The sequence below is a fragment of the Chlorocebus sabaeus genome, chromosome 26 (assembly GCF_047675955.1).
Source record: "Chlorocebus sabaeus isolate Y175 chromosome 26, mChlSab1.0.hap1, whole genome shotgun sequence".
Classification (NCBI taxonomy): Eukaryota; Metazoa; Chordata; class Mammalia; order Primates; family Cercopithecidae; genus Chlorocebus; species Chlorocebus sabaeus.
In genome coordinates, this window is record NC_132929.1 from 26,465,721 (window position 1) to 26,490,480 (window position 24,760).

At 40.2% G+C, this 24,760-nt stretch overlaps 1 long non-coding RNA gene across 3 annotated transcripts in view; it reads right to left on the reverse strand.

The window, feature by feature from the left end:
• The window catches only part of LOC119628035 (uncharacterized), an 87,465-nt gene that overhangs the window by 15,219 nt on the left and 47,486 nt on the right, over window positions 1-24,760 (reverse strand). Inside the window, exon 3 of one of the 3 annotated variants that reach the window (XR_005244323.2) lies at window positions 6,509-7,120. The exons of 1 other annotated variant lie outside the window; for it this stretch is intronic. This is a non-coding gene — a long non-coding RNA (uncharacterized lncRNA). Of the gene's footprint in view, window positions 1-6,508; window positions 7,121-15,483; window positions 15,590-24,760 lie in introns of those variants that run through there. One more of the 3 variants, XR_005244322.2, reaches the window with a different exon arrangement.

Here is a 24,760-nt window from a genome sequence, read left to right on the forward strand (position 1 = left end):
CTGGTGGAAATGTAAACTGCTGCATCATTTCTAGGCAGCAACTTGGTTTTCTTGTTCTTATAGCAACATGATGTGTTGAGTGAAAAAATAACAAAATGAGGTCTGCAACATAATGCCACATATTTAAATACGTATTTAAATTTAAATACAGACTCCAAAAACATTCCACGTATTTTACAGGGATATATGTGTATGCATATATATATATCCCTTAAAAATATGTGTGTGTGTATATATATGTATATTTAAGGACATAATTAGAGTGGGTATCTGGGGTAGAAGGAGAAAATGGGATAAGAATAAAAATGGAAAAAATAATACTGCTTATGGTTAAAAGTTTATAGTACAAAAGTTCTCATTTTAAGTTCCCAAAACTTCCACTACTAACTGCTTTTTTTGGGGGACACTCTTTTTTTCTTACAATTTGGAGGGAAGTTTTCAGCCATTTCTGCATATCATTTTGTATATTCTGTAAGACAGTGAGGTCTGACTTTTATTGCAATCTTTATGCCAAATCCTCCTAAGTCTATATCTCCAAACAAGTCCTCATGGACTATTTAGCTCTAGTTCCTACTGAGCATTTTCCTCCTCAGCTGAACACCGTAAGCATAAGTTTCACCTCCGTCCTAGTTGATGCTCTGTTTCTCAGCTGTCTGTCTTCTACCACCATCATTCCTTCAGTCTTTAAGTAGAGCATTTATAGTAATTTTTGACTCTTTCCTTTTCCTTAACCTTTAGGCAGTTATTAAGGCTTACTGTTTTCACTTTGAACATCATTGCTATCCTATTACCATTGCCACACTATATACCTGGAAAACTCATTATCTGCCTTTAGATTTCCATTCCTTCAGTCCATGTGCAAATTGCCAGATCTCCATATAGCACTATTTTCAACACATTGCCTCCTTGCTCAAAACCTCTAACAGTGCCAATAGTGAACTTTTGTTGTCTATTGGCTACTCTGTATTTATTTCTCCTTCACACCTCAATTCCCTTTTGGGGATTATCTCTTCTATTGGATTTTAAAAAACCAACTATTAATCTAGTACTTCTCTTTTTCAGCTAAGGGAAGGACAGGTAACTCAAACTAGGGCTTTGGAATGTTCATCCCTCTAATTTGAATCCTTAGCAATGTAATAAAGAGATTAAACATGGTTGGGTATTCATTCATGCTCGCATGGAGCCTTGGCCTGCTTCAAGACCACTTTTCTAGTTCCTACTTTTTAGCCTTAGAGTCCACTTTGCTTTCTAATGTTTCCAGGCCTGGTTCTCTAGTCTTTGCATTTGTTCTGGGAGCTCCTTGTATTTTTCCAGTAAATTCCTCTCTTGAATTTGCCAGAATTTGTTTCAGATGCATGCAAGCAGAGCCTGACTGATCCTTTCTCCACTGTACAAAATATAAACTTCTTTACTGGTCCCAGATCTTCCATAATCTGGCCCCAGCCTTGTTTTCCTTTACTCACCAAAACCACAGCCAGCTCAGTCACTTTGTGACTGGAAAATGCCACGTTAGTCTTGCTTCTGGAATGACCTACTCTCTTTCATGCATCTATACTATTTACTGATTCTTCAAGGTCCTGCTCAGGATCTGTTTTCATTATGAAAACAAATTTTATACCTATGTCAATTTCCACCATCTTTGAAATCTGTTAACATTTAGTGTCTGTTATTAATTTTTCAGTCAGAATCCACTAGTTTTTTTATTTGTGGGAACATTCGATGGGCCAATCTCCAATCCCCTCCCCCAATAATGACCTATTCCATTGTCAGAGAACTATAGTTAAAAGTTCTTTCTTGCACGAAACTGAAATTTCTCATCCTACCACCCATTAGGTCCATCACTGGTTTCAGCTTGGCATTTCAGTAAATTAATAATATCTTGGACATAGATCCTGTGGTTTAGCTAGTGGTTATTCCTTTCATCTTTGTGTCATCTGAGAAATTGGTAAGGTTGCCTTCAATGTCTGTGTCTAGGTTATGATAAAAAAATAAAAGAAGGCCGGACGTGGTGGCTCACGCCTGTAATGCCAACACTTTGGGAGGCTGAGGCCGGTGGATCACGAGGTCAGGAGATTGAGACCATCCTGGCCAACATGGTGAAACCCTGTCTCTACTAAAAATACAAAAAATTAGCTGAGCATGGTGGCACACGCCTTTAATCCCAGCTACTCGGGAGACTCAGGCAGGAGAATTGCTTGAACCCAGGAGGCGGAGGTTGCAGTGAGCCGAGATCATGCCACTGCACTCCATCCTGGGCAATAGAGAGAGACTCTGTCTCAAAAAAAAAAAAAAAAAAAAAAAAAAAATTAAAGAGAAGTGGGTCAAAGACAGGCACTTATTGTATTGGATACATATATCTAGATATAGTCATTGAATATGATTTTATAAACAGCTATGAATCCTTTAATAATTTGCATTGTGTGCATTTTCCAAAATTATGTTGTGGGACACTTTGTGAATGAACAGCTTTGCTGAAGTCAACATATACTAAGTCTGCTGTGATATTCCCCTGAGCTACTGATCTAGTTACCCTAACAAAAAATAATAGGTTAGTTTGTCATGGTTCATTCTTAGTGAATCTGTGACCACCATGTGCCTTTCTAAATGTTCACAAACCAAATATTTAATAATAATTCATTCTAGACTTTTCCTGGTGATAACCCTGAACCCTTGTAGCTCGCAATTCCCGATTTTTAAAAATCAGAACCCTCAACCATTTTCAGCCTTCTGTCACCTCTAATCTCTGTGAATTCTCGAAGGTTGTTGATAATGGATTGTGAGAGCTGGATGCTTCCCTTATAGCATGCTTTGTCTGGGTCCAGGCACTGGAACAACTTTAGGGCAATTACGCTCTGTGACTGTTCATTTATTTATTATCTACTTATTTATTTTTCGACACAGGGTCTTGCTCTGTGGTCCAGCCTGGAATGTAGTGGTGTGATCACAGTTCACTGCAGCCTCCATCTCCTGGGGTCAACAGATCCTCCTGCCTCAGCTTCCCAAGTAGCTGGGACTACAGGTGTACATCACCATAACTGACCAATTTTAAATTTTTTCATAGAGACAGGGTCTCACTATTTTGCCCAGAATGCTCTCAAACTTCTGGGCTCAAGCGATCTTCCTGCCTCAACCTCCCAAAATGTTGGGATTATGGTGTGAGCCACTGTATCTGGACCACTCTCTGACTCTTTACTAATCCTAGGCTGTAATACTCTCACCATCTGTTTTCCCTCAATTTACATTTTAGTATATATTTTTAAATTATGAAAATGATATGTGCTCATTATAAAACGATTTCAATATTACAGAAATTTACAAAGTAAAAATAAAAAGTCCCTTCTTCAATCAATCCTAATGCCCAGTGGGAACAGATGGGAAAGTATCCTTCTAGACATTTTCCATGCATTACCAAACATTTTTATGTAATTTTACGATGAAATTATACCCTGTGTACTGTGCTGCTTTCACCTAACAATCTATCATTAACATCATTTTATATGGGTCATATAGCGCTATCTCTCTTTTTTTTTTTTGAGACAGAGTCTCACTCTGTTGCCCAGGCTGGAGTGCAATGGCATGATCTCAGCTCACTGCAACCTCCGCCTCCGGGGTTCAAGCGATTCTCCTGCCTCGGCTTCTCAAATAGCTGAGATTATAGGCACCTGCCTGTATTTTTAGTAGAGATGGGGTTTCACCATGCTGGCCAGGCTGGCTCGAACTCCTGACCTCAGGCAATCTGCCCATTTTGGCCTCCCAAAGTGCTGGGATTACAAACGTGAGCCACCGCGCCAGGCCACTATCTCATTTTTTAAATGGGCACATGGCATTCTTTTGTAAGCACTGCAAAAATACATTATTGTACATGTATCTGTCTTCCTTCATCTGTTTTTCTATGACGGCACATACTTTCCCTTGAGAATAAAGGGGAAACTGCTGGTGCATAGGGGACTACCTAGAGAAAATAAGGAGAAGAATGATTCTGCTCTGTCTCAGAGGCTCTTAAGTCCATAGTCATGTTGTTATCTTGACATGGCGATTTATGGCTTATGATTGCTTTCACATTTCATTTGATCTTTGTTCAAACCTATGAAGTGGCTGGACCAGACAGTAAAATCATTGCTATTTTGCAGTCTAAGAGGTATTGAATGTCCAGCCTCATGCCTCACAGCTAGTTAGGGACAGTATGTGGTTAGAATCCATATCTTCTATCTTCCAGTCCACTGCTATTGCACAATGGACAGCTGCTCCCTGCACCCGCATGTGAGAGAATTGGGTGAACTGAAAAAAAAAAAGCTGTGTAGTGATTCACAGGGAACTTGGGAAAATGGTCATCAAGAATGTGCTATGTCAGCCAGTTGGTGTCATGCTGAGCAGTGTTTTTTTTTGTTTTTGTTTTTTTTTTTTTTTTATGTATGGTGAGAAACAAAGAGAATGAATGTCTATCCATGTGTTTCTAGGTATATCAGTAATTTCTGCTTTCACAGTAGAGACAGTCATAATATGCATATGCACTTGTATCCTTAAAAGTAAGGCAGAGCATTATTCTAAGTGAAGTAACTCAGGAATGGAAAACCAAATATCGTATGTTCTCATTTATAAGTGGGACCTAAGCTATGAGGACGCAAAAACATACAGAGTGATATAATGGACTTTGGGGACTCAGCTGGGAGGAGGCTGGGAAGGGGACGAGGGATAAAAGATGACATATTGGGTACAGAGGACACCGCTCAAGTGACAGGCGCACACAGGTGCACACAAATCTCAGAATTCACCACTAAAGTACTCATCCATGTAACCAAAAACCACCTGTACCCCAGACACTATTGAAATAAAATTTAAAAATAAACATTTCCAAGGGAAATAAGCAATTCAGTGTCAAACACTGAAACACTGAAAAAAAATCTGTTAAAACAGATTTTTTGTTTGTTTTTTTTCAAATATAGTTGAAAACTATATTTTATCCTGAAATTGGAGTAATGAAACCTAAATAAAAATAACTATGTTTAAAGAAAAAAAAAATGTAAGGCGGAGGTTCTTAACCCTGTTTGCATATTAGAATCACCTGGAGAGCTTTTAAAAATAACCACTCTGTGCAGTGGCTCACACCTGTAATCCCAGCACTTTGGGAGGCTGAGGCGGGCGGATCACGAGGTCGAGAGATCGAGAGCATCCTGGTCAACACAGTGAAACCCTGTCTCTACTAAAAATACGAAAATTAGCTGGGCTTGTTGGCACACACCTGTAGTCTCAGCTACCCAGGAGGCTGAGGCAGGAGAATCTCTGAACCTGGGAGGCGGAGGTTGCAGTGAGCCGAGATGGCGCCACTGCACTCCAGCCTGGCTACAGAACGAGACACCGTCTCAAAACAAAACAAAACAAAACAAACAAAAAAAATTAATAGAGCTTTCAAAGTGAAGTACAAAATCTGTACAGTAAACTTTCTCTCACCTACAGGGTTAGCAGTAACCAAATTTACCCTGGACAAGAATGTGTCAAATAATCTAAAACTTCTCAGTCATATTTTAGAGCCAAGTATGTAATAAATAGATATTTGTTGAGTGAATGAATGAATAGATGAATGACCAAACAGAGACTATTTAAGAATCTATTTACTTACAGTCATTTATTCCAGTTCATCAGGGTATTTCTTTGAGAGCCTGCCCCATATCAGTAGTAGTAGCTTCTTATGTCTGCCAAAACAAATAATCACAAACTGGGTGGCTTACAACAATAGAAATTTATTTTCTCGCCATTTTGGAGGCCAGAAATCCAAAATCAAGGTATTGGTGGAGTTGGCTCCTTCTGGGGACTGTAAGGAAGAATCTGTTCCATGCATTTCTCCTATCTTCTTCTTCTTTTTTTTGGCGGGGGGATAGAGTTTGGCTCTGTCACCCAGGCTGGAGTACAGTGGCGTGATCTCGACTCATTGCAAACTCTGCCTCCTAGGTTGAAGGGACTGTCCAGCCTCAGCTCCGGAGTAGCTGGGATTACAGGTGCCTGCCACCACACCCAGCTAATTTTTGTATTTTAGTAGAGACAGAGTTTCACCATGTTGGCTAGGCTGGTCTTGAATTCCTGACCTCAGATGATCAGCCCACCTTGGCTTCCCAAAGTGCTGAGATTACAGGCATGAGTCACCCGGCTCGGCGCATTTCTCCTGTCTTCTGACATTCCTTGGCTTGTGGATGTATAACTCCAATCTCTGCTTTCATCTTCACATGGCTTTTCCCCTATGTCTCTCTTGTGTCTCAAATCTCCCTCTCTTTTCTCTTATAAGGACACAGACCATCCTAAATAAAGGATGATCTCATCCTGAGGTTTTCAATTACATCTGCGAAGGCCTTATTTTATTTCTTTCCTTTCTTTCTTTCCCTTCCCTTCCTTCCTTCCTTCCTTTTCCTTCCTTCCTTCCTTCCTCCCTCCCTCCCTGCCTCTCTTTCCCTCCCTCCCTCCCTCCCTCTCTCTCTCTCTTTTCTTTCTTTCTTTCTCTCTCTCTCTCTCTCTCTCTCTCTCTCTCTTTCTTTTTTTCTTTCTTTTCTTCTGACAGAGTTTCACTCTTGTTGCCCAGGCTGGAGTGCAACCTCTGCCTCCCAGGTTCAAGTGATTCTCCTATCTCAGCCTTCCTGAGTAGCTGGGATTACAAGGCATGCGCTACCATGCCCGGCTAATTTTGTATTTTTAGTAGAGACGGGGTTTCTCCATGTTGGTCAGGCTGGTCTCATACTCCCAAGCAGATGATCTGCCTGCCTCGGCCTCCCAGAGTGCTGGGATTACAGGCATGAGTCACCGCGCTCGGCCGCAAAGGCCTTATTTTCAACAAGGTGATATTCATAGGTACCAGGAGTTAGGACTTGGACACATCTTTTTGGCAGCCACCATTCAACCTACTACACCAGTAAAAGTCGCTCATACTGTGGTCCACACTTGTGTCCTACAAGTGAATGCTTTTTTTTTTTTTTTTCCACAGCTGCTTTCCAGCAACAGTAGGATTCTACTTGGCTAGTGCAAGTATGTCTTTAACTTTCCATTAATGTCACCAGGAATCATGAGGAACACACCCATCTCTGCAGCCAACACTAATGAGGTCATGTTAGGTGTCTGGACCTTGCATGATAACAATCTAAGGAAAATCACAAATAGAAAATAATCTTTTCCTAATATTTTGAGAGGTACAGTTATCAAATAAACTGAGATGTGAAAAATGACAATCTCTTTAAAAACACAGAAAAACAAGTCACATTAGAGGATTCCTTCCTCATTAGCTCAACAGTTTTCCCTGAATTAAAGTTTTTTAGAGTATTCAAATTTCTCAAAAGCCTGTATTACAAAAATGAAATGAAAAAGTTATTGTTCTTCAGCAGATATGTGTAACTATAACTTCTAAATTAGAATGAACCCAATAAAATACATTTTTTTCACATACGGTATCTTTTGGAATGCATGAAGGGCTTGTTTCTTCTCAGTGAATTCTGATTCAAAATGCCTGGCTGGCTTGCAGCTTATCACGCTGAGGATTTGAGCACCAGCTGCTCACCCTGTTCATTCAGGTCTGAATAGAGGGGTCTTACTATCCAATACGATTCTTTTATGAACAACAATCATTGCTTCTTACCTATTTCTTTTTCCTTCTGGATTAAATTCTGTATTTCTAAAGAATATTTAAATAAAACATTTTATCAAACATACACAAAAATACAGGGACTCTCAAAAAGTCATCACCAAGATTCTAGAATTATCAATATTTTTTCATACTTATATATTCTTTCATGCTGAAATATTTTATTTTATTTTATTTTTGTGACAGAGTCTTGCTGTGTTGCTCAGGTTGGAGTGCAGTGGCACGATCTTGGCTTACTGCAACCTCCATCTGCTGGGTTCAAGAGATTCTCCTGCCTCAGCCTCCTAAGTAGCTGGGACTACAGGCTCGTGCCACCATGCCTGGCTAATTTTTGTATTTTTTAGTAGAGATGGGGTTTCACCACATTGGCCAGGCTGGTCTCGAACTCCTGACCTCAGGTGATCTGCCTGCCTCGGCCTCCCAAAGCTAGGATTACAGTTATAAGCCACTGTGCCCAGCCTGCTGAAATATATTAAAGAAACTCTTAGACATTATACCATTTAATTCCTACATCCTTTAGTATGCATCTCTAAAAATTATAGATATTTTCTTACCATAAGTAATGCTGGTATCATATCCAATGATAATTCTTCAGTATTATTTAATATCCAGACTATATTCAAATTTCCCTGATTGTCTCAAAAATGTCTTCTTGTGTTTTTTGGTTTAAATAAGGATCAAAATAAGATCCACATATTAAATTAGACTGCTAAGTCTTTTCTTTTCTTTTTTTTTTTTTTTTTTTTTGAGACAGAGTCTCGCTCTGTCGCCCAGGCTGGAGTGCAGTGGCCGGATCTCAGCTCACTGCAAGCTCCGCCTCCCGGGTATACGGCATTCTCCTGCCTCAGCCTCCCGAGTAGCTGGGACTACAGGCGCCCGCCACCTGGCCCGGCTAGCTTTTTGTGGTTTTTTTTGGTAGAGACGGAGTTTCACCGCGTTAGTCAGGATGGTCTCGATCTCCTGACCTCGTGATCCGCCTGTCTCGGCCTCCCAAAGTGCTGGGATTACAGGCTTGAGCCACCGCGCCCGGCCTCAGTCTTTTCAATCTCCTATAATCTAGTAGAGAATTTTTCACAGTGGCACTGCTGACATTTAGGACTAGATAATTGTTGTGGGAAAGTTGTCAAAAAATTTGGACAATTTATATAAAATCACCCTTGAGTATAAAATCACCCTTGGTTGAAATCACTGATCTAGTGTAGTCCCCCTACTTCATATATATATATATATGTGACATTAACAGGCTGGGGGTGGTGGCTCACGCCTGCAATCCCAGCACTTTGGGAGCTGAGGTGGTGGATCACTTGAGGTTGGGAGTTTGAGACCAGCCTGGTCAACAGGGTGAAACCCCATCCCTACTAAAAATACAAAAATTAACCGGGCCTGATGGCTTGTACCTATAGTCCCAGCTATTCGGGAGGCCGAGGCAGGAGAATCGCTTGAACCCAGGAGGCGGAGTTTGCAGTGACCGAGACGGTGCCACTGCACTCTAGCCTGGGCTACAGTGAGACGCCCGTCTCAAAAAAAAAAAAAAAGAAAGAAAAAGAAACAACAAAAAAAAGACGTTAACTTATAGAAAACATTAGATGAGTTTAGAGGAGTTGTCTTGTAGAATGTTCTACATTCTGAATTTCTCTGCTCCCTCATAGTATCATCCAACATATCCCTCTAAGACCTATTCCCAGTAAGTGGAAACTAGGTTAACTGAGTCTCAGAATATTGATAGTTTCAATATTTTTGACAAAAATAGTTCCCAGTTGGTGCCATATATTGTACTTTATATTGTATTGTCTCAGGAGGTCTAGAATGTCTGTGTCATAAGAAATGATAAGATTGATCAGAAGGTTCAGGTGGTAATGGTCTGATTCGTTTATTGTAAAGTTCTCAATCTTTAATTTAGTAGTTTTAGCCATTGATGAGCTTTGCCTGTTGTATCAACTGGTTCATTATGTTGTAAAATAGAAAATTTCTAATTTATTGTTCCTTTAATTTATTACCTGGAGTTCTTTTATAAAGAACTTTCCCTCATTAAGTATTTGGTTACTCTGAAGTATACTTCACTCAGGAAAGGCAGGATTAATTCTCAATGATTTTTAATTGCCAATTTTTCAAAGTAAATATTGTACCCTAGGTTTTAATAGTGTCGAGTGTTTGCATGGGTGTGTATTTGCTTTTTCTTGTTTACTTTTATTTTTTGATTCTGTAACATTGTGAACTCATGGATTTTTATATATTCAGTATGTTTAAATCAAATGTAGTCAATATCCTTTTTGTTGTTGTTGTTTTGAGACAAGGTCTCACTCTGTTTGCCCAGGCTGCAGTACAGTGGCATGACCATGGCTCACTATAGCCTCCGTTTCCTGGGCTGAAGTGATCCTTCCACCTAAGCCTCCCGAGTAGCAGGGACTACAGGCATGTGCCACCACACCTGGCTAACTTTTGTGTTGTTTTGTAGAGATGGAGTTTCACCATGTTGCCTAGGCCAGTTTCGAACTCCTGGGCTCAAGCGATCAGCCTGCCTCAGCCTCCCAAAGTGCTGGGATTATAGATGTGAGCCACTGTGCCCAGGCCCAATATTCCTTTTGATGTTCATTTTTTCCCTATATTTGGCCAATGGAAGCTTCTCTATGTTTTTATTTTATTTTTTCCAAATAAGAAAGTTTAGTCATTTTTTAAATGAGTAACTGAGACAGTAAACTGCCTGCTTTAAATGTCTGAAGTCTTTATTTTGGCTATATTATTGAGAGAGAGAGAGAGAGGGAGAGATTTTATAACTTTACCATTGCTTTTCTGCAGTACTTCAAAGATATTAATCCATGGCTGGGCACGATGGCTCACGCTTATAATTGCAGCACTTTGGGAGGCTAAGGCAGGCGGATCACCAGAAGTCAGGAGTTTGAGATCAGCCTAGCCAACATGGTGAACCCGGTCTCTACCGAAAATACAAAAATTAGCCAGGCGTGGTGGTGGGCACCTGTAATCCCAGTTGCTTGGGAGACTGAGACAGGAGAATCGCTTGAACCTGGGAGGTGGAGGTTGCAGTGAGCCGAGATTGTGCCATTGCACTCCAGCCTAGGCAACAACAGCGAGACTCCGTCTCAAAAAAAAAAAAAAAAAGATATTAATCCCTACCTTCTGAAATCTACTGTTCTGATGAGATGAACTCTACCTGATCATAGCTCACTGCTGCATCAAACTCCTGGGCTCAAGCAATCCCCTCGAGTAGCTGGGATCATAGGCACATGCCACCACACCCTCTAATTAAAAAAATTTTTTTTTGTAGAGACAGGGTCTTGGTTGGTCTTCAACTCCTGGGCTCAAGTGACCCTCCCAAAGTGACCTCCCAAAGTGCTGGGATTACAGGTGTGAATTACCATGCTCAGGCTCTCGGGTAGTTTTTTAAAAAGTTAATTAACTCAATTGTTTTTAGAACAGTTTTGGGTTCACAGCAGAAAGTACAGACAGTTCCCATACATTCCCCCCAATACCCATACCTGTATAACCTCACCCACTATGAACATCCCACACCACAGGGGTACATTTGTTACAATCAATGAACCTGCATTGACACATCATTTTCACCCTAAGTCCTTAGTTTACATTAGGATTCATTCTTGGTGATGCGCCTTCCATGGGTTTTGATGAATGTATAATGACAGGTATCCACAATTGTAGTATCATACAGAAGAGTTTCACTACCCTAAAAATCTTTTGTGTTCTGCCTATTATCCTTCCCTCCCTCTAACCCCTGATCTTTTTACTGTCTCCAAAGTTTTACCTTTTTCAGAATGCCACATAGTTGGAATTATACAGTATATATCCTTTTCAGACCTGCTTTTTTTTCTTAGTATTAAGTTAGTGCAAAAGTAATTGTGGTTTGGGACCGTAAATTTTGTATCATTATATCTTGGCTCAAACACATCTTTATTAATCAAATGGGAACTACTACAATCAATACATTTTTGCCAACGAAAAATAATTTTGTTTGTTCCTGTAGTGTAAAACCCATGCTTTGGGATTCAACGAACTCTTGGAAAGTATTTTCTGCATCCTGCTGGTTGTGGAAGCATTTTCCCTGCAAACAGTTGTCCAGATGCTTGAAGAAGTGGTAGTCAGTTGGTGAGAAGTCAGGTGAATATGGAAGATTAGGCAAAACTTTGTAGCCCAATTGGTTCAACTTTTGAAGCACTGGTTGTGCAATGTGTGGGGGACATTGTCATGGAGAAGAATTGGGTCCTTTCTGTTGTCCAATGCCAGCTGCAAGCATTGCAGTTTTTGGTGCATCTCATCGATTTGCTGAGCATACTTCTCAGATGTAATGATTTTGCCGGGAATTTGAAAGCTGCAGTGGATCAGACCAGCAGCAGACCACCAAACAGTGACCATGACCTTTTTACAGTGCAAGTTTGGCTTGGGAGGTGCTTTGGGACTTCTTCTCAGTCCAGCCACTGAGCTGGTCATCACTGTTTGTTGTATAAAATCCACTTTTCTTTTTTTTTTTTTTTTTTGAGACGGAGTCTTGCTCTGTCGCCCAGGCTGGAGTGCAGTGGCCGGATCTCAGCTCACTGCAAGCTCCGCCTCCCGGGTTTACGCCATTCTCCTGCCTCAGCCTCCCGAGTAGCTGGGACTACAGGCGCCCGCCATCTCACCCGGCTAGTTTTTTTTTTTTTGTATTTTTTAGTAGAGACGGGGTTTCACCGTGTTAGCCAGGATGGTCTCGATCTCCTGACCTCGTGATCCGCCCGTCTCGGCCTCCCAAAGTGCTGGGATTACAGGCTTGAGCCACCACGCCCGGCCTAAAATCCACTTTTCAATGCATGTCACAATCCGATAGAGAAATGGTTCGTTGTTGCATAGGATAAGAGAAGATGACACTTTAAAATGATTTTTTAAAAATTTTCACTCAGCTCATGAGGCACCCACTTATCAAGCTTTTTCACCTTTCCAATTTGCACCAAATGCCAAACAACCATAGAATGGTTGATGTTGAGTTCTTCGGCAACTTCTCGTGTTGGCGTAAGAGGATCAGCTTTGATGATTGCTCTCCATTGGTAGCTGTCAATTTCCAACAGCCAGCGACGACGCTCCTCATGTTCAAGGTTCTCCTTTGCAAAACTTCTTGAATCACCACTGCACTGTGTGTTCGTCAGCAGTTCCTGGGCCAAATGCATTGTTGATGTTGAGAGTTTTCTTCCCTGCTAAATGACCCATTTCGACATCAAAAAAGAAAATCTCTTGAATTTGTTTTTTGGCTAACATCATTTCCATAGTTTAAAATAAACATAAAATAAAGAGCACGTAATAAGTCATTAGCAAAATCAAAAACAAAAACATAAAGCAAGATATACCCATTAAAATGATGTATAACATAACCACATTTATTTAAGAATGTATTCCAATATCAAAGGGCAAATTCCAACAATGCAAAAACCGCAATTACTTTTGCACTCACCTAATAATATGTATTGAAGTTTCCTCCATGTCTTTTAGTGGCTTGATAGCTCACTTCTTAAAGTGCTGAAAAATTCATTGTTTGGATTTACAACAATTTATCCATTACCTACTGAAGGACAGCTTGGTTGCTTCCAAGTTTTGGCAATTATGAATAAAGCTGTTACAAACATTCACATACAAGTTTTTGGGTGAAGGTAAGCTTGCGCTTCCTTTGGGTAAATACCATGGAGCATGATTGCTGAACTGTGCAGTTAAGAGTACATTTAGTTTTGTTAAGAAACTGCTAAATTCTCTTCCAAAGTGGCTATACCATTTTGCATTCCAACCAGCAATGAATGAGAGTTCCTGTTGCTCCACATCCAGCGTTTGGTATTGTGTTTTGGCCATTTTAATAGGCGTGTAATGGTATATATTTGTTGTTTTAATTCATAATTTCCTAAGGATATATAACGTTGAACACTTTTTCATATGCTTCCTTGCCATCTGTGTATCTTCTTTGGTGAGGAATCTGTTTAAATCTTTTACTTATTTTTAAATTGGGTTGTTTTCTTATTGTTGAGCTTTAAAAGTTCTTTATATATGTATCTTTTGCAAATATTTTCTCCTGGTTTGTGGCTTCTTGTTTTCTTGACACTGTTTTTCACACAGCAGAAATTTTTAAAATTTTAATAAAGTCAAGATTATCAATTGTTTCTTTTTAATTTAATTTAATTTATTTATTTAGAGACGGAGTCTCACTGTGTCACCCAGGCTGGAGTGCAGTGGCATGAGCTCAGCTCACTGCAACCTCTGCCTCCCAAGTTCAAGCAATTCTTGTCCCTCAGCCTCCCGAGTAGCTGGGATTACAGGCGTGTGCCACCATGTCCTGCTAATTGTATTTTTAGTAGAGACAGGGTTTCACCATGTTGCTCAGGGTGGTCTCTAACTCCTGCCTGAGTTCAGGCAATCCATCTGTCTCAGCCTCCCAAAGTGCTAGGATTACAGGCGTGAGCCACCACGCCTGGCCTCAATTGTTTCTTACATTGATCATGACTTTGGCATTATATCTAGAAGGTAATCACCAGTCCCAAGTTCATCTAGAATTTCTCCTCTGTTCTCTTCTATGAGTTTTATAGTTTTGCATTTTACGTGTGGGCCTATGATCCATTTTGAGTTAGTTTTTGAGAAGGACGTAAGATCTTTCTCTAGATTCTTTTTTTTTCTTTCTGTATGGACGTCCAGTTGTTCTAGCACCATTTGTTGAAAGGACTATTTTTGCACCACGGTATTGCCTTTGCTCCCTTGTCAAAGATCAGTTGACTGTATTTATGTGGGTCTTTCTCTGGGCTCTCTTCTGTTCCATTCCTTTAGTTGTCTATTCTTTTGCCAGTACCACATTGTTTTGATTACTGCTGCTTTATAGGAAGTCTTTTTTTTTTTTGAGATGGAGTCTTACTCTGTTGCCCAGCATGGAGTGCAGTGGCATGATCTCGGCTCACTGCAACCTCTGCCTCTTGGGTTCACGTGATTCTCCTGCCTCAGCCTCTCAAGTAATTGGGATTACAGGTGTGTGCCACCATGCCCAGCTAATTTTTGTATTTTTAGTAGAGATGGGGTTTCACTATGTTGGACAGGGTGGTCTCAAACTCCTGACCTCAGGTGATCTGCCCCCTCGGCCTCCCAAAGTGCTGGATTACAGGCGTGAGCCACTGTGCCCGGCCTGAAGTCTTGAATTCAGGTAGTATTAGTCCTCTGAATTTGCTATCCTTCAATACTATGTTGTCTGTACTGGGTCTTTTGCCTCTCTTTTTTAGAAAAAGTTTATTGATATATATCAATAAATTGATTGAAAAATAACTTGCCAGGATTTTGACTGGGATTGCATTTAATCTATAGACTAAGTTAGGAAGAAGTGACTTCTTGATAATATTAAGTCTTCCTAGCTATGAACATGGAATATCCCACTATTTATTTTGTTCTTTGATATCTTTCATAAGTTATATAGATTTCTTCGTATAGATCTTATACAAAGTTTTCTTTCTTTCTTTTTTTTTTTTGAGATGGAGTATCACTCTGTCACCAGGCTGGAGTGCAGTGGTGCAGTCTCGGCTCACTGCAACCTCCGCCTCCTGGGTTCAAGTGATTCTCCTGCCTCAGCCTCCCAAGTAGCTGGGATTACAAGCACGCGCCACCACGCCCAGCTAACTTGTGTATTTTTAGTAGAGACGGGGTTTCACCATGTTGTTCAGGCTTGTTTTGAACTCCTGACCTCGTGATCCACCAGCCTTGGCCTCCCAAAGTGCTGGGATTACAGGCGTGAGCCACCGCACCCGCCGATCTTGTACATAGTTTTTAGATTTATACCCACATTAGTTTTGGCTGCTATAACAAAGTACCACAGACTGGGTGGCTTAACTGAGATAAATTTATTTCTCACAGTTCTGGGGCCTGGGAATTCCAATATCAAAATGCCAGCAAATCCATTGTCTGATGAGGGCACTCTTCCTGGTTTATAGATGGCTGTCTCGCTGTTGCATTCTCACATGGTGGGAAGAGAGAGAGAGAGTAAGATCAAGCCTTCATGTCTTTTCTTATAAGGGCATTAATGCCATTCATGAGGGTGCCACCCTCATGACCTAATTACCTCCCAAAGGTCCCTACCTCTTAATACAATCACACTGGAGGTTAGAATTTCAACATATGAATTTGTCGGGACACAACAATTCAGTCTATAGTATTCTGCCACTGGACCCCCAAAACTCCTGTCCATCTCATATGCAAAATACATTCATTCCAAATCAACAGCCTCAAAAGTCTTAACTCATTGCGGTCTGAACTCTAAAGTTCAAAGTCCAAAGTCTCATCTAAATGAGACATAAATAAGAATAGAGGTAAGATTCATCGTGAGGCAAAATTCCTCTCCAGCTATGAACCTGTGAAACCAAATTAGTTATGTGTTTCCAAAATAAAACTGTGGGAAAGGGATAGGATAAATATTCGCATCCCAAAAAGGAGAAATAGGAAAGAAGAAAGGGATGATGGAGTCCCAAGAAAGTCCCAAACCTATCAAGGCAAAATTCGTAAGATGTTAAGGCTTGATGAGCTACTTTGGCTCAATGCTCTGCCTTCTGGAACCTACTGGGGTAGCAGTCCCGCCTGTGTGGCTCTCTCTGGTGGAGGCCACACACCCATGGCTCTGCCAGGCTGGAGTTGTACCTCAGTGGCTCTGCTGAATAGTGCTGTGCCTCTGCTGCTTCAGGTGGCCCTGCGCCCATGGCTCCATTGGGCATTGGTCCTTCTCTTTGAAACTGAGGCAGAGGCAGCCCTGTTCCCCAAGTTAGGCATTCTTGTCCTATGGTGGGAGTGGTGGCCTGATAATCTTCGAATCATTTTTGGGTTCTTTCTTCTCTTGTTTTGAGGAATAGTGCATGTTCACAGCTCTATGATCCAGTCCTGCAGGATCTAAGAAGGCTGACAGTTTCCCTCTGCTTAGTCCCAGCTGGCACTGTTTCTGCTGCTATAATCTTATCTTTATTCCCAGCTTCTGTTGAGATAGATGGCTGATTTGGTTCATAGTTCACACCCATGCTAATCTTTTTTATCAAATTGGTGGTCTGATATACCCTTTGTGTTCTCTTTGAACACACCTTCTTATTTTTAAAATAATATGAACAGGCTTAGAATTTTCCAAATCTTTATGTTCTAATTCCTTTTTGCTTAACAATTCCATTTTCAATTTATTTCTTCCTCTTGCACTTTACTATAAGCAGTAAGGAGGGACCATGCTGCTCCTTTAACACTTTGCTTAGAAATTTCCTCAGTTAAGGCTGGGAGTGGTGGCTCGCTGTAAAGCACTGTAATCCCGGCACTTTGGGAGGCCGAGGCGGGCAGATTGCCTGAGCTCAGGAGTTGGAGACCAGCCTGGGCAACATGGTGAAACCCTGTCTCTACAAAAAATATAAAAATTAGCCAGGCAGCATGGTGGGCGCCTGTAATTCTGGCTACTCAGGAGGCCAAGGGAGGAGAGTCACTTGAACCCGGGAGGTGGAGGCTGCAGTGAGCCGAGATCACACCACTGCACTCCAGCCTGGGCAGCAGAGAGAGACTCCATTTCAAAAAAAAAAAAAGGAAAAAAAAAAGTAATCTCAGCTAATGTCCAATTTCCTTCTTTTCTTTTCTTTCTTGAGATGGAGTCTTGCTCTGTTGCCCAGGCTGGAGTGCAGTGGCACAATCTTGACTCACTGCAACCTCCGCTTCCCGGGTTCAAGCAAGTCTCCCACCTCAGCCTCCCAAGTAGCTGGGATTACAGGCGCCTGCCAGCACACCCAGCAAATTTTTCTATTTTTAGTAGAGATGCGGTTTCATCATGTTGGCCAGGTCGGTCTCAAACTCCTGACCTCAGGCAATCTGCCCACCTCAGCCTCCCAAAGTGCTGGGATTACAGTCATGAGCCACCGTGCCTGGCCTAAATGTCCAATTTCATTGCTCATACATTATACCTTTTACCAAACACTAGAACATGAACAGTATTCAGCCAAATTCTTTGCTACTTTATGATGAGGATAGCCTCCAGGAAGAAATAAAAACGCTGAACAGACTAATAACAAGCAGCAAGATAGAATCAGGGAAAAAAAAAAAAAAAAAAAAGCCAACATAAAAAGTCCCAGGACCAGATGGATTCACAGCTGAATTCTATCAGACATTCACAGAAGAACTGATGCCAATCCTACTAAAACTATTCCAAAACATAGAGAAAGGGAATCTTTCCTCCCTAAATCATTCTATGAAGCCAGCATCACCCTAATATCCAAAAAGGATATAACAAAAAAAGAAAGCTACAGGCCAGTATCCCTGATGAACATGATGCAAAAATCCTCAACAAAATGCTAGCTAACTGAATCCAACAGCATATCAAAAAGATAACACATCATGATCAAGCTGGTTACATACCAGGGATGCAAGGGTGGTTTAACATATACAAGTCAGTAATTGTGACACCCCACATAAGCAGAATTAAAAACAAAAATCAGGCCGGGTATGGTGGCTCACGCCTGTAATCCCAGCACTTTGGGAGGCTGAGGTGGGCGGATCACCTAAGGTCAGGAGTTTGAGACCACCCTGGCCAACATGGGGAAACCCCATCTCTACTAAAAATACACTAATTAGCCGGTTGTGGTAGCGGGTGCCTGTAATCCCAGCTACTTGGGAGGCTAAGGCAGAAGAATTGCTTGAACTCGGGAGGCAGAGGTTGCAGTGAGCTGAGATCACGTCACTGCACTCCAGCCTGGGTGAGACAGTGAGACTCTGTCCCACAAAAATAAATAAATAAATAAATAAATAAATAAATAAATAAATCATACGATCATCTCAATAGATGCAGAAAAAGCATCCTTTTTAAATAAAAACCCTCAACAAAATTGGCATAGAAGGGACATAACTCAAAGTAATAAAAACCATCTATGACAAACCCACAGCCAACATCACCATACTGAATAGGGAAACACTGAAAACATTATTATATATAACTGAGAACTGGAACAAGGCAAGGATGACCACTTTCACTACTTCTATTCAACATAGTATTGGAAGTCCTAGCCAGAGCAATCAGACAAGATAAATAAAAAGCATCCACATTGGAAAAGAGGAAGTTAAACTGTTACTGTTTGCCAATGATATGATTGTATACCTAGAAAACTCTCAAGATGCATCCAAAAAGTTCCTAAATTTGATAAATAAATTCAGTAAAGTTTCAGGATACAAAATCAATGTACATAAAATAGTAGCACTGCTACACACCAACAACAACCAAGCTGAAAATTAAATCAAGAACTCAATCCCTTTTATAATAGTTGCAAAAAGAAAATTTGTAAACAAAGTACTTAGGCCTGACCAACATGATGAAACCCTGCCTCTACTAAAAATACAAAAAAAAAAAAAAAAAAAAAATTAGCTGGGCATGGTGGCAGTTGCCTGTAATCCCAGCTACTCAGGAGGCTGAGGCAGGAGAATCACTTGAACCTGGGAGGTGGAAGTTGCAGTGAGTCGAGATGGCACCACTGCACTCCAGCCTGGGCGACAGAGTGAGACTCTATCAAAAAAAACAAAAACAACAACAACAACCACACACACACAAAACAAACAAGCAAACAAAAAACCTTAGGAATATACTTAACCAAAGTGGTAAAAGATCTCTACAAGGAAAACTACAAAACCCTGCTGAAAGAACTCATAGGGCTGGGTGTGGTGGTTCATGCCCATAATACCAGCACTTTGGGAGGCCGAGGCAAGTGGATCACGAGGTCAGGAGTTCAAGATCAGCCTGGCCAACATGGTAAAACCTTGTCTCTACTAAAAATACAAAAATTAGCTGGGCATGGTGGTGGGTGCCTGTAATCCCAGCTACCTGGGAGGCTGAGGCAGGACAATTGCTTGAACCTGGGAGGTGGAGGTTGCAGTGAGCTGAGATTGTGCCACTGCGCTCCAGCCTGGGGAAAAAAAAAAAAAAAAAAGGATCTGAAAGAACTGATAGATAACACAAACAAATGGAAACACATCCCATGCACATGGATGGGTAGAATCAATATTGTGAAAATGACCATAAGCAATCTACAGATTCACTGCCAAAAGCAATCTACAGATTCAATGCAATTCCCATCAAAACACCATCATCGTTCTTCACAGAACTAGTAAAAACAATCCTAAAATTTATATGGAACCAAAAAAGAGCCTGCATAGCCAAAACAGTACAAAGCAAAAAGAACAAATCTGGAGGCATCACATGACCTGACTTCAAACTATACTATAAGACTATAGTTACCAAAATAGCATGGTACTGGTATAAAAGTAGGCATGTAGGCCGGGCACGGTGGCTCAAGCCTGTAATCCCAGCACTTTGGGAGGCTGAGACGGGCGGATCACGAGGTCAGGAGATCGAGACCATCCTGGCTAACACGGTGAAACCCCCTCTCTACTAAAAAATACAAAAAACTAGCCAGGCGAGGTGGTGGGTGCCTGTAGTCCCAGATACTCTGGAGGCTGAGGCAGGAGAATGGCGTGAACCCGGGAGGCGGAGCTTGCAGTGAGCTGAGATCCGGCCACTGCACTCCAGCCTGGGCGACAGAGCGAGACTCCGTCTCAAAAAAAAAAAAAAAAGTAGGCATGTAGACTAACAGAATGGAATAGAGAACCCAGAAATAAAACCAAATACTTATAGCCCACTGATCTTCAACAAAGCATACAAAAACATAAAGTGGGAAAAGGACACCCTATTCAATAAATGGTGCTGGAATAACTGGCAAGCCACATGTAGAAGAATGAAACTGGATCCTCATCTCTTACCTTATTCAAAAATCAACTCAAGATGGACCAAAGACTTAAATCTAAGATCTGAAATCATAAAAATCCTAGAAGATAACATTGGAAAAACTCTTCTAGACATTGGCTTAGGCAAAGAATTCATGACTAAGAACCCACAAGCAAATGCAGCAAAAACAAAAATAAACAAATGGGACCTAATGAAACTAAGAAGCTTCTGCCAGCAAAAGAAATAATCAGCAGAATAAACAAACAACCACAAGAGTAGAAGAAAATATTTGTAAACTATGCACCTGACAAAAGACTGATATCCAGAATCTGCAAGGAACACAAACAAATCAGCAAGAAAAAAACAAATAATCCCATCAAAAAGTGGGCAAAGGACATGAATAGACAATTCTCAAAAGAAGATATATACAAATGACCAACAAACATGAAAAAATGCTCAACATCACTAGTTATCAGGGAAATGCAAATTAAACCACAATGAAACACCACCTTACTCCTGCAAGAATGGCCAGAATTTAAAAATAATTTTTAAAAATGTGTTGGTGTGGATATGGTAAAAAGGGAACACTCCTATATGGCTGATGGGAATGTAAGCTAGCACAACCACGATGGAAAACAGTATGGAAAATCCTTAAAGAACTGAAAGTAAAACTACCATTCAATCCAGTAATCCCAATACTGGGTATCTACCCAAAGGAAAAGAAGTCATTATATGAAAAAAGATGCATGTACTCACATATTTATAGCAGCACAATTAACAATTGCAAAAATATGGAACCAACCTAAATGCCCATCAACCAACAAGTGAATAAAGAAAATGTGGTACATATACACCATGGAATACTACTTAGCCATAAAATGGAATGAAATAATGGCCTTTGCAGCAACTTGGATGGAGCTGGAGGCCATTATTCTCAGTGAAGTAATTCAGAAATGGAAAACCAAGTATCGTATGTTCTTGCTTATAAGTGGGAGCTAAGCTATGAGGATACAAAGGCATAAGAATGATAGAATGGACTTTGGGGACTTGGAGGGATGGGTGTGGGGGGGGTAAGAGATAAAAGACTACATCTTGGGTACAGTGTACACTGCTTGGGTGATGGGTGCACTAAAATCTCAGAAATCACCATTAAATAACTTATCCATGTAACAAAAGAACACCTGTTCTCCCAAAACCATTGAAATAAAATTTTAAAAAGATAGCCTCTTCTCCATTGTTCAGTAACATGTTCCTCATTTCCATCTGAGATCTCATCAGAGTGGTCTCACTATCCATGTATTTACCAACTTTCTGTATGTAATTACTTCTATATTTTCTAAGAAGATGGAAGCTTTCTCTCCAGAAATCTTTTCTTTCTGAGCCTTTACCAGAATCATCTTTAAAAATTTCTTCATGGCATCACTGGCTTTATCTAGCATGCACCTCAAAACTCTTCCAGCTTCTACCCATTACCTAGTTCCAGAGATGCTTCCACATTTTAAGGCATTTGTTACAGCAGCACCTCACTTCTTGGTACCAATTTCTGTATTAGTCAGAACATATATACGTAGATATTTATTAGAAAGTATTAGCTCATGTGATTATAGAAGCTGAGAAGTCCCAGGATTTGCCATCTAAAGCTGGAGACCCAAGAAAACTGATGGTGTAGTTCAAAGGCCTGAGAGCTGGATAGCTGATGGCGTAGATTCCAGTTTGAATCTGTAGGCCTGAGAACCAGGAGCAGTGTCAGCAGAAGATTGATGTCCCAGTCCAAGCAGTCAGGCAAAGAACAAATTCAATTTTCCTTCACCTTTTTGTTCTATTCAGTCCCTCAACAGATTGGGTGATGCCCACCCACATGGGGAAAGGCCATCTTTATTCAGGTCACCAATTCGAATGCTAATTTATCCAGAAACACCCTCACAGACACACCTAGAAATAATGTCTAGGAGTTCAAGAGTTCAAGACCAGCCTGGCCAACATGGTGAAACTCTGTCTGTACTAAAAATACAAAAATTAGCTGGGCGTGGTGGCAGGCACCTGCAATCCCAGGTACTTGGGGGGCTGAGGTAGGAGAATCGCTTGAACCTAGGAGGCGGAGGTTGCAATGAGCCAAGATCACGCCATTGCACTCCAGCCTGGGATACAAGAGTGAAACTCTGTGTCCAAAAATAAAAAATAAAAATAAAATAAAATAAGAATTCACCATTATCATACCTAAGCTTTCATTTTTTGAAATGCTAATGTAAATGCTAATGTGTTTTTAATTTCAAATTCCATTTGCTCATTGCCAGTATATAGGAAAGTGACTGACTTTCATATATTAACCTGTGTCCTACAATTTGGCTAATTGCAGGATACAATTAGCTTATTAGTTTCAGGAGCTTTCTGGTTGAATCTTTTCGATTTTCTACGTAGATTATCACATCATCTGTAAACAAAGACTGTTTATTTCTTCCTTTCCAACCTATATACTGGTTATTTTCTTTTAAAAATCTTATCACAGTAGCTAGGACTTCCAGATGTTGAAAAGCAGTGGTAAGATAAAATATCCTAGCCTTGTTCCTGATCTTAGTGGGAAAGCTTTGTTTCTCACCATTTAAGTAAAATTTTTCTGTAGGTTTTTTATAGTCCTTCTTTATCAAATTGAGGAAATTCCCCCTCTATTCCTCATCTGCTGAGAGTTTTTATCATGAATGGGTGTTGGATTTTTATAAATGCCTTTTCTGCATCCATTGATATGATCATGTGACTTTCTTTAGTCTATCAATATGGATTTCATTAATATATTTTTATATATTGAACCTGCCTTATATACTTGGGATAAATTTCACTTGGTTGTAGTGTATAATTCTATTTATATATCATCGGATTCAATTTGTTAATATTTTGGGGGGGATTTTTGCAGCTACATTCATGAGAGATACTGATCTGTATTTATCTTTTCTTGTTATGTCTTTTTCTGATTTTGGTGTTAGGGCAATGCTGGCCTCATAGAATGAGTTAGAAGGTATTCTCTGTGCTTCTATCTTTTGGAGAAGATTATAGAGAACTGATGTATGTACTTTCTTCCTTAAATGTTTGGTAGAATGGTGAACACGTCTGAGCCTGGTGTTTTCTGATTTGGAAGATTATTAATTATTGTCAATTTTAAAAATAGATATAGGTCTATTTCTTCTTGTGTAAGTTTTGGCAGATTATTTCTTTGAAGGAATTGCTCCATTACATCTGGGTTATCATATATGTGGACATCGAGTTATTCACAGTATTCTTATATGTGAATATTCTTATATTCTCCTAATGTCCACGGGATCTGCAGTAATATCTACTCTTTCATTTCTGGAATCAGTAATTTTTTTTCTTAGTTAGCAGGGCTAGAGGCTTATTGATTTATTGATCTTTTCAAGGAACCAGGTTTTTGCTTTATTGATTTTCTCTGTTATTTCCTGTTTTCAATTCCATTGATTTCTCTGGGAGTTTTTTGCTTATTTTTGTTTTGGGTACAAAGGTTATCCTGAATCTCTGGTAATTTTTTCAGATTTTTTTTTCTTAGCATTTTTCAGTTTCACCATGGAGTGTGTGGAAGTATTTTTTCTTGTTGTGTAAATAGTATAATGCTTGGACAGTGGTGTGCTGGTAAACGTGGAAGTGGGGGTTGATTTGTAGCAATTTGCCAATTTCTGTGACATAAACATTCCCTCAGTAACCTATTTCAAGCTACCAATGTAACATCTTTAAGTAAGGATTTGAGAAGGGATGCAGAGTGGCATACCATTTTATTTTAGCCATGCAAACATGATAGACATGAATAAGCTCAAGAGCATTAATAATAGTAAAATGTAGTAAAATAATTAGGAATTGACAAGCTTTAAATATTTATTACTTATGTTTTTAATATAATTATTTAATGATAAGTTTATGCAATTTAATTTTAATGATGGTTGTTAACACTTGGCTTGCATATTTTCTGAATATTTAATAAGCTGCTCTCATAAGCTGGCTCCAGCATATTTCTTCAGTATAAGGATTTATCTCTCTCTAATTCCTGAAAATTCTTGGCCATTATCTCTTCAAATATTGTCTCCTGCTCCCATTCTTTTTGCTTTCTCCTATTTTAATAAACTCCTATTAAATACATGACAACTCTGCTCATTGTAGTTTTTTCTTTTATAGTTTCAATTTTTTTTTTTTTTTGAGACAAGGTCTCACTGTCACCCAGGCTGGAGTACAGTGGCACAATCATGCTCACTGCAGCCTCGACTTCCTGGGCTCAAGTGACCTCAGCCTCCCAGGTAGCTGGGACTACAGGTGTGTATCACCACACCCAGCTAACTTTTTTTGTATTTGTTTTTTGCAGAGATGGGGTTTTGTCTTGTTTCCCAGGCTTGTCCAGACCTCCTGGGCTC